This window comes from Parus major, chromosome 1 (assembly GCF_001522545.3).
Source record: "Parus major isolate Abel chromosome 1, Parus_major1.1, whole genome shotgun sequence".
Lineage (NCBI taxonomy): Eukaryota > Metazoa > Chordata > Aves > Passeriformes > Paridae > Parus > Parus major.
Genome location: NC_031768.1, coordinates 49,148,282 through 49,161,870, shown reverse-complemented (window position 1 = coordinate 49,161,870; position 13,589 = coordinate 49,148,282). Strand labels below are relative to the sequence as shown.

At 38.2% G+C, this 13,589-nt stretch overlaps 1 long non-coding RNA gene across 4 annotated transcripts in view; it reads right to left on the bottom strand.

Moving 5' to 3' along the window:
* Positions 1 to 13,589, bottom strand: part of LOC117244415 — a 54,435-nt gene that overhangs the window by 8,892 nt on the left and 31,954 nt on the right. For 2 of the 4 annotated variants that reach the window (XR_004497450.1, XR_004497449.1), the window contains exons 2-5: positions 9,310 to 9,390; positions 5,599 to 5,776; positions 3,914 to 3,955; positions 466 to 686 (exon numbers count right to left, since the gene is read on the bottom strand). This is a non-coding gene — a long non-coding RNA (uncharacterized LOC117244415). The remainder of the gene's footprint in view (positions 1 to 465; positions 687 to 3,913; positions 3,956 to 5,598; positions 5,777 to 9,309; positions 9,391 to 13,589) is intronic. The other 2 variants (XR_004497452.1, XR_004497451.1) reach the window with 2 other exon arrangements.

Sequence of the window (13,589 nt, the reverse complement as noted above, 5' to 3'; positions counted from 1 at the left end):
CCCAGTGTAGCCATCTGGTGCAACACTGGTGCTCAAGACTTACTCACAAGGCTAGTGGATATGACAGGGAAGACTTTCTGGCTTTCTGAAGCAGCAGCTGGAAGCCAGGCTTGATAGCTGGGATACAGGTAAAAAAATTGAGCATCAAAAGTTACTTTAAGCACCTCAGAGCACCCTCCCAGGTTCTCAGATGCCACTTCAGAAAGACTGCTCAGTTGTTAGAAATGTATCAAACCTGCTAGCCGCATGCAAGTATCTTGACAACCCTGGGATACCTGTAGGATACCCAATGGAATCCCAAATGAAATCTGATGTCTACACTTGGACAACTAAATACTTCTGCATCAACTCTGATGTCATGACTTAGACACCTATTTCATGCATCATCACCTTCTAGGATGTTAAGGAGGTGAATCTCATCTGCAAGGGAAAATTATGTGAACCTGCAGTCTGTGATTCACTCACCTCCAGGAAGGGATTCTTTTGAGGCTGGATACTGCTGCTCATGGTTGTTAGGATCTATCCTGGGCTGCTGATAGTAGGTAACTTCTGCAGTTACTGGAGAGAAAGGGCTGGGAAACATCTTCCAACTCTCTGAATGTCACCTCTGGATTATACTACTACTCTGTCCCTGCTTTCTCTTTTTCTCCCAGACATGCCACAAAGCAAACACCAGATCTTTCAGTCTGCAATGCAGTGCCAGTCCATAAAGCAAAGTGAAAAAAAAGTAGAAAATAACATTCTCAGCTTTTATTCTATATGTATTTCAAAGTAAATAAAAGTCATGTAATCTACTCTTCAACCTTGAAATGCAGTGTAACTACCAGAGTATGCTGCTTGTGACTTGACTGTACCCCAGTCTTTTCTTCAAGTCAGGTAGACAAACATTTTAATCTGCTTCCAAATTTTCAAAAATACACCACCTCTTTCTTTCATTCTCACAACATATTTGTGATATACTCTTGTTACTCAGACATCATTCTGCACCAAAACATTCTCATTGACAACCCTGGTACAAGTTGTCCAGTGCTCTCAGCAGAGTAAATGGCACAGGGTCTTGGGTTTTTTTGGATATGACTTTGCACAATACTGTGAGGTGGACAACTTAGGAAAGCTTTAAATATGTCCTTGATTTCAAAATCTACTTCTCTACTCCTAAGAAGCACAAAGAAGAACAAACCAGGAAAACGTCTGGCTTGATGCCTTCTATTTATTAAGTCACAGATAGATTAATACATCTCTACCCCACCCCATGACTTTGCTTAGGCCAAACTCACATTAAATTCCATTGGTGATTTGTCTTGACTGAGGATTAGAGTCAAATCCTCCAAGGTATTTACATCTCTTGGAAGTACCAGCACCCTCTGTTCTCACTGTATGCTAAGTGAAGGGATGGCACTCAGCCACGTGAAGAGATACTCAGAACATTGCAGGATTAAACCCTCAGAGCCCATAATTCTTCCCAACAGCTCCTGAAAGAGCAGCCACATTCAGTGTTAAAGTTGCTGCTATAGGGTTTCGCTTTCTGACAGGTGTCCAAAGCACGCTGCTTGCACAAGAGTGTTACTAAAGCAAACATGAAGGGTTTTGTTCCCAGACATTATTTCCAATACAGGCAAATTTAAACAGAGCTTAACCACTGGCTCAACAAAGGCTGCTTAACATCCTTGATGTTTTGTCTTTGTGCTGCAGAGATGGAAAATTTTAATATTTTAAGAGAAAATGATAAAGAAAAGGTAGACTTTTCCTGTGTAAAGCATTTGCCTCACAAAATGTTATACATTTTGAGCCTTGTAATGGTACCGAGAATGCTGAGGATTAGGATGTGAATCACAACATATTTAGGTTCTGCAATCCATTTTGAAGAAGAGTCCAATATAAATCCTGAGGGTTTCATCATCTGCTGCCAGCCAACATTTTTATTCATGAAATATTGTTAGCACAGTAACAGGTAGATGTGTTGAGCCAGATCCACAATCAGTGTAAATCAATACATCTCTACTAAACCACTGAGAAATTACTCCCATTTGCAGCAGCTGGGAAACTAATGCTCTGTCTTTAGACATTAATGTGGTTGGCAATGGAAATCTTTGTAAATACTACTGATAAATCTTACACTGATCTTAATAAAGAGCTATTTGAGTTGTGATGCCTCTCCAACACAGATCGTATTTGAAAACATAATCAAAGCACATGGGCTTACAGCATTTTAGTGAGTTTGTGTTTTATTTTGCCTGGCATGAATTAGCCAGATCAAAGGGCTACAGAACAGAGGCATGCCAGCATGGAAGGAACCTGGAGGAGTGATTCTTAGCACTAGCAAATTCAGTGCATCCTCTGCAGGTCGCATCACAAAAAAGCAGGTGCAGTCACACAGCTGCAGAGCCCTCTTCCCATCGTCATGATGGAGTTATTTCTGCCTTGGAGGTCTTTGTGTGATTTAAGAGGTGCAGTGGTAACATGTAGTTGCTATGCCAAGACAGGATTTCCACTGTTAAAACAGAGAGAAACAGGATATTCCAGCATGCATTAGGGGTGTTTGGTCTGCTAAAGTATCTTTGTAGATGGCACCTTCTGAGATGGTAAACATAATATTATCTTAATAATTATAAATGAGGGGAATAAATGTGCAAGCAGATGGAGCTCCATTGGAGATGTGTATCTCTGTAACTGATATATTTGAAACACTACCACCAGCAACCAGAAGCTTAAGTTTCTGCTGTTGCTTGTTCCATAGTGTTTGCCAAGCTCATAACTATTTCAGACCTTGGTTGTCTCCTTCCGAAAAATCTGCCCTCCAACCAAATTAAGCTAACACTAGCCAAAGTGAGTCAACAAAACCTACCCTCTAGGTTCAGTGATTGCCAAATTGGCAGGCTGTGAAAAGAAATCTCTCAATTTATACTAGAACTATGTTCCTCCACATTTTATATGCAGGCAGTACACATTTGTTTATTTGTTGAACTCATCAAATCATAGAATCATAGAACGATTTGGGTTGGAAGTGACCTTAAAGACCATCTAATTCCAACCAACCTGCCATGAGCAGGAAGACCTTTCACTAGACCTGGTTGCTCAAATCCCCATTCAACCTGGCCTTGAACACTTCAGGGATGGAGCGTCCACAGCTACTTTGGGCAACCTGTGCCGCATCTTATCACTCTCATAGTGAAGAAATCCTCCCTAATATCTACTCTAAACCTACTGTCTGTCAGTTGTAGCCATTATTCATTGTCTTAACACCACATGTCCCTATAAAATGTCTCCCTCCAGCCCTCTTGTAAGCTGCTTTAGGTATTGGAAGATTGCAGGATATAGTTGGTTTTCTGGGCTGCAAGCGCATGTTGCCAGCTCATGTTGAATTTTGTGTCAACCAACACCTCCAAGTTCTTCTCTCAAAGCTGCTCTGAATCCATTATCCACTCAGCCTCTACTTGTGGTTGGGATTTCCCTGACTCAAGCACAACCTTGCATGTGGCCTTCATGAGGTTTTCATGGAATCGCCTCTCAAGTTTACAGAGAAGCCAGTCACTTATTTTTTCACCTCTCTCAATGTTTCACAAATCAGCTCCTTTCAGCTGAGGGAGTGGCACAAAATTTTAGACATGATTCTTAATAATTCCTTTAAAAACAGCCCAAAGCACCTACCCTTTTCTTCTTTCTTTATTAAAAATTACTTTAGTGCTAACTGGACCATAATTCAAGAGATTTTTTATATTAATTTGATTGAAGTTTTCTTGCAGGATTAATTTAGAGTCCTAGCAAATCAATAGAAATCAGATCACAGCTGACTCTTGTGCTGAGTAACAATGGAATACAAAGCCTAAGCCAATTCTCAAAAAGCTGTTAATGCAGCCTCCAGGTTGAACACTTCACATTTCTTTGCTGTTAAAAATAGTTTCATGTTACTTACATGAGCCTTGCAGTATTCTGCAGAATTGTCATGGTTCTGAGTCTGATGAAAGAAGAGAGTTAGGATTTAAGTACAAAACTAAGGAGGTGTATGAGGGTGGTGGGTTGGGGGAGAGAGAAAAGCGTTCCCCAGGTTTATGTCAGAGACAGTCATGTGGCCAGGAAACCCTTCCTAAATAAACAAGACAACTCATTGTAATGTTTCATGGGTCTAGAAATAAACAAATGGCAATGTGAAATTTCCCTCAGCTGTTACTAATCCTTGTGCAATTAACTGAACATTTTTTGCCAAAAATAGTGTTCCCATATTTACTGTGGGAAAGACTTTCATGACAAAGCACATCATCTTGAAAAGCAATGCAATACATATTCAGAGTGACCCAAAGTTTGACTCAATTCACAGTATTGTTTTATTCAGTTCCTCACATCTCACCTGTTTTCTATACATAGCTTTTGTTGTAATATTCAACAGAATGGTGATATTACAGCTGAATACCAATCCAAATCTAAACTTCACTCTCTCAGGGAGTAGTATGGGATACTGCATGTGAGAACACCCTGATGCTGGACTTAATGTCTCTGTAGATCAGTGTCCTAAATTTGGCTGGGATAGAGCTGAGCAAGTGTCTGCTTGGTGCTTATTTGCCATCTGGGGCTTAAACCACGACAGTTCCTTCAGTCCTGATTTTCATCAGAAATACGTGGATTGTGACTTTATAAATTTCTATTATCAGGGTGTTATAGAGGAAGACAGGAATTAAGTTTACAAGGAGGTCATGTGGGTATCATAACAGTGCCCAAGAAGACATTCACATTCCTGAAGATCACATCAACAGTTCAGAAATCTAGGCTCTAAATGTCAAGACTATCAAAACAGGAGAAGAGCTGTTAAAATTATTTTCTATCTTCTCCTTGCTCTGTTGAGGGTCTTTGGAGACAAAAACCAAAGATTATACTGTTTGCTTTGCTTTTGCTTGTTATTTGACCTAAAAGGACAAATAATTCCAAACACTTCTTTTGTTGTCTGCAAAAGACAACCGCAATGTATCTGCCCCTCCAGTGAAGCGTGACAAAAATCCTCTCCTGGTGTAATTAGCCTGCTATCAGTTTCCATGCATCACGGTGACATATCCCTGGCTTTCTTATAATGATATTTTTCTCTTAAGTAATCTTATCTGTATCATTATGTCTAAATTAAGGTGCTCCATATCCTTAAAATTGTCTAATACAAACATGTGAAGATTTATAGAAACAACATTTAATTAAATTTAGAGGGATTCAGAGTAGCAACCATTTGTTCATTGTTCAGATGTGATCTAAGGCAAAATCATTAATTTTTTACAGAATTTATCAAGGAAGGTCTATAAACACAAATTATTAAAGTTCTCCACAATTCTTCTAAGGACTATTTCAGCTGTTCAGTTTTACAGCTCTATTATGAGTGATACTATATTTTCATTCAAAAATGAACAAATTATTTTCTCCTAATAAATCCTTCACCTTTTCTTACCCTCCTTCCATTTTAAAGCATACCTTTTGATCAAAACAGCTGTTAAACTACCCTTCTTTGATTTTCCTAGAACTGAAAGGTGAAAAATCTATGAACTGGTGTCTTGCATACATCACCTGGGAAAAATACTTCCCTCACTGCTGTTTTCCCTTATTTCCCGTTTTTTTCCATCTCACCTGACCTTGGAGGACTCCAACCCATGTGGTCTGTATCTGAGATCACTCTCTTGGTTTTCCTCGTCTGTGGTGACTATATTCAGCGGAAGCTCAGCACAGTCCATTTTATCCTAATGTGGAGCTTTGTCACAGAGGAGGAAGATTGTTCTGTGGAAGCACTTTCTTGTCTCTGCTGACTCTAAAAGAAGTTTATGTAACTAGGTCAGGTGAAGACTTTTACACTGTAGATGCCTAAAATGAAGAATCCTGATGAGGCAATGTACTGGGGTTGCAGTGCCTGATGTTTCCACAGAAGTTTATCACTGAGGTACCTGGACGTACAACCCCTCTCTGCCCATGACAACATAGGTTTTATTTAGATAATAATTAAAACTCTATGATTTCCACACTGAACAGTCTGGGGATTCTTTGATTACTATGCCCAAAGTAAACTTGATCTTTCTTTGTACCTTCAAAACCTCACTTTCTTTCTTCACTGGATTTCCTCAATGACAGATAATTAGCTGAGTTCTATTCCAGTATTTGCAAGCATTTCACAGTCTATGAGGAGTAATTCAGCTTCTATACCCTACCAAAAAAAAAGTCTGATTCATTCAGTCATTCTATACTTACTACTGACTTCAAAGAAAGCTCTTCAGACCAGTGTCATGTGAACAACTGTAGTTTCTTTAAGAAAAGGAACAATATAAACATGAAATATTGCTCCATTAAATTAGCTATTTACAAAAAGACAGTTATTCTGAAAGTAATTGAGGAAGCTGAGAGGAGAACATGATGAATGGGAGCTGTGCTCATTAAGACAGCTCCTGTGTAACTGTTGTATTCTTACCTATCACTCTTACTCATTTCATTCATCTATTCATACCAGATTCCCCATATATTTTATTTTGGTTCTCCCTCACCATATTTGAAGTAGGATGACCCAGTTTTCTTTGCAAATGACAATTTATTTTAGGCCATATGTAAGCAGTTGTAGTGCAAGTTCTCTTAGCAGCAAAATTTCCAGCTGATCCTCTTTTGGTATTCACAAGGTAGGTAGAGTAGGGTAAGAGGTCATAATCATATGTGCAGTGCTTTAATCATCTGTAATTAGAACAACTCTTGGCATGCTTAAAGTCACTTGTGAGGCCATCTCATCAGCAAAATCAAGGTGACAGAGCATCGCAGTCTTTAGCACAGACCACATTAATATCATTGGTTTTGAATTGGTACAGCCCAATCACACATCAACACAGAGCAGAGGAATAAGTACTTTTCAGTGATATTCATGATATTACTAAGATCCTGATAACCAGTGTTAATTTGTTGTTATTATTGCTGTAATAACTATACTTGTGAATATGTCTCAGGAGAAAAACCACAAATACTTATTTTCCTAACAAGATCATACAGCAATGACTTTTGTAACTATGCATATGATTTAAAATATATTTTTAAAGTAATTTTAAGATGGAGTGGTCTTCTTAGGAGGAATGTTCACAAGCTAAATCTGAAAGCTGACATAATAGTTCAGAACATTATTGAATCAGCAGAGACATGCTGTACACCCATCAACTTTAAGTCTCCATCTCACTGCCACCAGCTAATAAAAAATCTTGCAATGTCTTCTTCTACTTCTGAATCTTAATAGCCCCTGGTGTTGGGAGAAATCATGTAGGAAGGGAGAAAAATTCTTCTTCTCCCACTACCCCCAATCTAATTCTTCAGAGATCTTAACAAGCATCTGTTGATTTTAGGGCATTCGATTTGGAGAGACATTTGGTCTAATTGAGTATAATAAAATGAAGATGTTAAGAAATAAAAGAACCAAATAGGCTTCAAGGTAAGGACAGACAAGTGACATCCTGACAAATGATCCACCAGGTAGATGAGCCAAAATGCCTCTATTAGCCCTGATATCAGCCAGCTGGAGCCTTTGTTGTGCTCACATATCATACAATGACAGGCACTGGCTTTGGGCTATATAATGTCAGCCTCTCACAGATGGAATTTATTGTAAACCCAACATCAGAAGTTTTTCTCAAAATTTTGGAATGTTTTATTCCCCCTCCTCTCTTCCTTCCCATACTTGACAACAAAGGATACATTATTTTCACTGACAATCAGAAGAGCCAATTAATTATTACTATTCAAGCAACAACTAAGCGTAAAAGCAAGATGCTACATATTTTGCTGAAGATAGTATCATTGGAGCAATTGGATGAACACTGCCTCTCAGTGTTGTGAGTGTTTGCTTTTGTAAAATTCCATATTTTTGTACAACACCCTAGCACTTTTCTTTTTTTTTTTTTTAAGAAATTTTTCTGGAGGAGAGACACTGACACCAACAGGCAGGGTCTTCCTGTCTGGCATGACTAAACCAACCAAAGGGATGTAGAACTTCCCTGTTTTAACACTGACATGCCATGCTGGGAAGAACCACATGTCCCAGCAGCAGCACATTGTGGTCAGCACTTTCAAGCCAATGTGTAGGACATTAGTTGTTGCCCTCTGAAAATGTGGTGAGCTCCTAATGCTCAGTTGCGAAACTGGTGTGAAGAAAGGAAATTCTTTTCCCCAGGTGAAACATGGAGAAGCTACTTCCTCACAAAGGTTTATTTTGCTGTTTTGCATCCCTCCCTCTGACCCTGTCTTTAGCCAACTTCTCCAGCCATCAGTAAGGAGAAATGTCAGAACCAGTGAGACCAAGTGATTCCTCTAAATCCTGTAGGCAGAACTGCTGTGTGATAGGGGCTACCAAGCACAAGCAAAAGATGGTGGGAAGGAACCAGCCTCTCTCTTCTCTGGGAGTGGCAGCCCCTGCTTTGTCTACTATGCACTTGACTGAAGAGTGCACAGAAAACATCCTGCTGGTTAAAGACTTCCCTTGAACCTTGGAGATGCATATGAGACCAACAGGAAGAGCTGTTTTGTATTTTGCTGCTCTCTAAGGAGTAACAGGAAAGTGTAGTTAACTACTGAGACTGCTTTATATTTAAAGTGCAAGAAGTTCCCCAAATCTTGCTGCTGTGGATGCAGATTCCTCTACATAAAACATTTCATTATATTGCTGATGTTCAGTGACTTCAGTGGTGTTGGGTAGTGAGTAACAGCTCCTCTAAACCCAAAGGTCTGGAAAAATTAAGTTGTAATTTTGTCCCGGTGTCTGGGGCTAACATGGCTTGGCAAAATTACTGATTCCTGACTGCTTGTTTCACTACCTTGTAGGGAAAGTGTTCAAAGTAGTTCAATATATCTTCATAGTATTTACAAAGGAGGTGCTAAAAAACAGGAGGAGAAATAAAAGGAACCAGAATGAGCTTTCTGGTACAGACAGTCATGAATATTTCTGCATCACCTCCTCTTCTCAGAAAATGCAGTGAATGGAAGCCCCTCCACTGCTACATTAATCACGAGCAGAGGTCATGGCAATGTGGAATTGACATAATAGGCATGTTTAAGTGTCTTGATTTGTCTTAGTCCAGCCATGAGATCAATAAATAAAGTGAAAAACGAGCACACAAAACAAACCCGAGACTGACAGTAGAAATACACCAGCCCTGTGGCACATTACCACTTTCAACACAAAATGATTTAATATTTCTTCACATGTATCCTGTCTTTGCTTACCTTACAGCAAATACTGGTGTGAGGAAAGAAGAGTTTATATGAGAATGATTGATAGAGAAAGGCAAGCCTGGGATTCCCAGCCCCTTTTGCTGCTGTGCTCACCTGCCAGCTACCTTCAGGAATACCAGCCCCTCCTTCTGGGAACTTCACTCTTCCTTTTGAACCTTCTTGAGGAAATCACCACTTGTAAACAGAAGGAAAATTATACATTTTGGATTAAATCTACTAATTTTGAACCAAGGTAGGACAATACTGAGCCTACTTATTTTACTCTGTGAATTACCTGTCTCTGGACTCCCAAATAACTGCTGCAGTGTTACAGAGGTTATCTTCTAGGTTTTTCCTTTTCTTTCTAGCACATGTTGCTAATTTAACTAGTTGAAAACTGTATATCATAGCTCTAAGATGGTGTAAACAAAAGTTTTTTAATCATACCACTTAAATGTTATTAAAGAAGACACAAAAACTGTGCAAACTTTTATTGGATTGAATAGACTTCCAGAGTATTTTATGTATCATTACCACCACTACTCACAAAAAAAAATCTGCTACTCCTAAAATATTGACATACAGTACACAAATATTTTCTTTCACATTATTCATAAGCTGTTTGCTGAATGGAAGCATTCAGCCTCTCATCTACAAATAAGGAACTTAGTCAAGAGTTATCTTATTCAGTAGTGATTTCAGAAAGAAAACAACCATAAAATTAAATTAAACATAATTTCCTTGACTAATTTGAACCATTAGATGGAAAATGTTAGAATAAACTCAATAAGAGCAATTTCATCAATATTGTTTCCTTGTGTTCCAGTGCATGGGTTTACATTTTTGATGTTTGGAACTAATTCATAATTTGCATTTCATGCATGACATCCTCATCAAGAATGACTGTGATGGTTTATTTTCAGGGATGCGCTATATTAGTGTAAATGGAAATAACAAGAGTCTATTTGCTATGGCTTTGTGTACCCACTGATCTACGCAGGCTACATTTTTGCACTAAATTTCTTGTACCTGCACTGCAACTTGGTTGGCTCAGCAAAGGACAGAAAGTTCAGGTGGCTTATACAAGAATACCATGAGCAATGAGTTTTTACTGAGCTTGGAAATTTTGCTGTTGCATGTAGTGTTAGCAGTGGCAGCAATGAGTTCAAGGTTTATATATTTATATATATATATATATTTAATGAGTGTCTTCAAACTCTCACCTTGGTTGAGTTCCAGTCATGTTGTCATAACAATATTCCTGGTTTCTTTTTGGAGATGTAACAATATTACTATATAGAATCTTTAACTGATTTTTCTCAATACAAAAATGCATTTTTATCAGGCCAAATGTCTGAGTACCCAACAGTCAATGCTTATAAATGTCTCAAGCCCTGAACAAATCAATTTCTTTAGAGAATGAAAAAAGTTATCAAGAGCAGATGTGAAATTAGTGTGATACTTCCTCTTTTCTTATCTTTTCTACCTAATAATCCCTACAAAGAAAAATTACCTTTGCAGATTATTTTATTTAAACTCTAAACCTTCCTTTGGAAGCTGAGTTTTGGTTACAAAGGAATTATATTTTCTCTTATGCAGACTGATTTCTCAGGTAATATGTGAAAGAATTTCACTATTTTTCTTCATCCTGATAATGGATCCTGCCTATCACCTCTCTAGATCGTTCATTAATCTTTCTCTTCACTATACATTTGAAATATATTAATCGATATATTTGAAATACCACATGCAAAGGTCATTAAATTTTCATTGTTCTCTCTTTTGCAGTACTAATGAAGAAGTTAGTAGGTAGGTCTAACCCCCAGAGATCCTGCTGAACAACTCCTTCTATGTGATGCATTTCTGTTTGCCATTGTCCCATGTCCACCGTCATCCAGACTTCTTTTCAACTTAGAAGTTAATGCATGTCAAGCATTTGCAATCAAAGTAGACACAGAATCTTTGATTCTTAAATCAAACACAATCTTGGACCACTGTTGCTTTTTTGGTAGGAGCGTTGAGCTGAACAAAAACCAAACTGCACACTGTGCTGCAGGCAGAGCTTGCTCCTTCCTCGTCATCCTGTCACAGAGTGAGGGAGAAACACGAGAAACAAGGATGTGGCAGAGTGCATGCTCTTAGCAACTTGGTTGTCCTCTAATTTCTCATCTGGATCTTTCTGGCCCATTTCCTGGCCCATTTTTTTGACCTAGACAATTTTTCTGTTACTTCTCCATTCATATCCTAGCTGTCCTGCTATGTCTGTTTAAGGGTTAACCCTTAAAGCAAAGAGGCACCTTTTCTGTACTTAAACTTCACAGATGACGAGTGGTTTCTTGCACTTCTGCAAAGTCTCTTCCCAGTCTAACCCTAGGCCTGCCACATCTTGAAGAGCATAAAAAATAGTCACTTCTGGATTCCACCTTCTGGGTGCAGGGTCCTCAAGGGCATGACTGGGTAGGTGTATTCCCCTTTGACTTGCATATTGGTGGCCAAACCATTGGAACGGTGGCCAAACATTTTGATCCTAAACTGTAACCAAGATTGCTTTTGCCACTCAACACAGAAATTAGTTCAAGCATGAGTAAAAGACCGTGTAGAATGGACAATTGCGTGAACAGCAGAGGTAAGAGCTTCCAGGCTTTCAGCTACTGTTTTATAATGAAAATCTTCAATTCAGGGCTCAGCTCAGCAAGGAGACAAAAAACAGCAATGGAAGCAGATCCATGAGGTAGTGACCATTAGTGGCTTTCACTTTGTCTTGTGGCCCTCAGTTCATGTTTTCATAGACAAGACTACAAATTATCATGCATACTGCTACAGGCTAACATCCCAGGACCTTTTTGTTTATCATTACAGGTTTACTTTCTGTTTTTAAATTATCTTTAAGCTAGAGTCCTGAAAGTAATCCATAGCTCTTCCTTATTTTGATAGTCTTTTGGTATATCTTTCATGACATACCATTCTTCAGTGGTACGTCATGAAAACCACACCAGTTTTGCACCATTAAAAAAAAACAAAACCAAAAAAACCCTAACCAATCAAATGGACTAATAATCATGCCTTGAACAGATTAGACAGAAGCTGGACTATGTTGTAGTCTACAGGGTCTGAACCCATAATTATTTTTGATACAGCAAAGTTTATTTGCAATAGATTGACTGCAGGTCCTACCAGACTCAAGCAACATCTATGGAGTGGAGAATCCATTTGGGCGTCTGAACTGTTGATGCCACAGTTTCAAAACATCCTTTTACTGTTAGTGTTCAGATACCCATGACTCCATCAGGTCTTCTAGAACATACAGAAACACCTGATTTGTGATTTGTGGGAACTCCTCTTGTCCATCAGTAGATGGACCATGAGTAGTTCTCATATTTCTGCACTGTGCAGCCCAGTGTTTCTGGAATGTTGTAAAGAGAGAGAGGGCTTGTGCAGCAGAGGGCATGTGCTTGGTCTATATCAGACACATAAAACAATAGCAGCTAAACATCTTCCATCTTATTTTGTACTGCAGGCAGTAAATATAATGTTCCTATGTTGCAAAGTCCCAGGGTGTCTTGGGCTCACATGGATCTAGCACAGGTTTCTCTGTTCTAGTGCGCTAGTCAACCTGCAGCTCAAGGACCTGTCTGAAGGGATCCATGGAACTGACTGTTTTTGTATTGTAGTGGCCACAAGTCCAAACATTTCTATTGGTCTGATTATTTTTTAAAAGGTTACCTCAGAGTCCAAATCTTTTAACAAAACAACTACTTACTGAAAATAGAATATCCACATTTTACAGTTTTGTGTATCTTTCACAATTTATGTACTTCCATCATCAAGATGTTTCCAACATATTGCACACCATATGCTTCCTTAACCCCACAATCATCTTTAGTGAAGATCATCTTCCCACATGCTACAATATTATTATAATCAAATTCAAAACTTTTTTTTTCAGGTAAAATAAGTATTCTATACAGCTAAAACCTAAAAAGAATCATCAATAGAATTAAAATATGCATTTAAATTTTTTATTATTATTTTTTTTCTTTGTTTTTTAAAGTTACAAGTAATCAAATGTAGAATTTGTTTTATTAATAGAATGGAGATGTATTAAATTCTTCCTGTGAATCGGAATAGAGTAAGAAGAAAAACAAAAGTGTACAAAAGAATAACACATTCAGCCTTTATTAAAAAACCAAAAGGTAAGACCTTTGAACAAAATTAAGGAAAGACAAAATTGACAAAATTTTTTTTTTCTACCAAATCTGGATTTCAAATGGAGAAACTGTGGCCACCCTAATCTTCTGAAATAAAAGGGATGCAAAATAGGATTTGTCATTTCTGTTATCAATGATACTCAGAGTAAACTTATTTAATTATAAAAATAATGGAAAAGATATTGC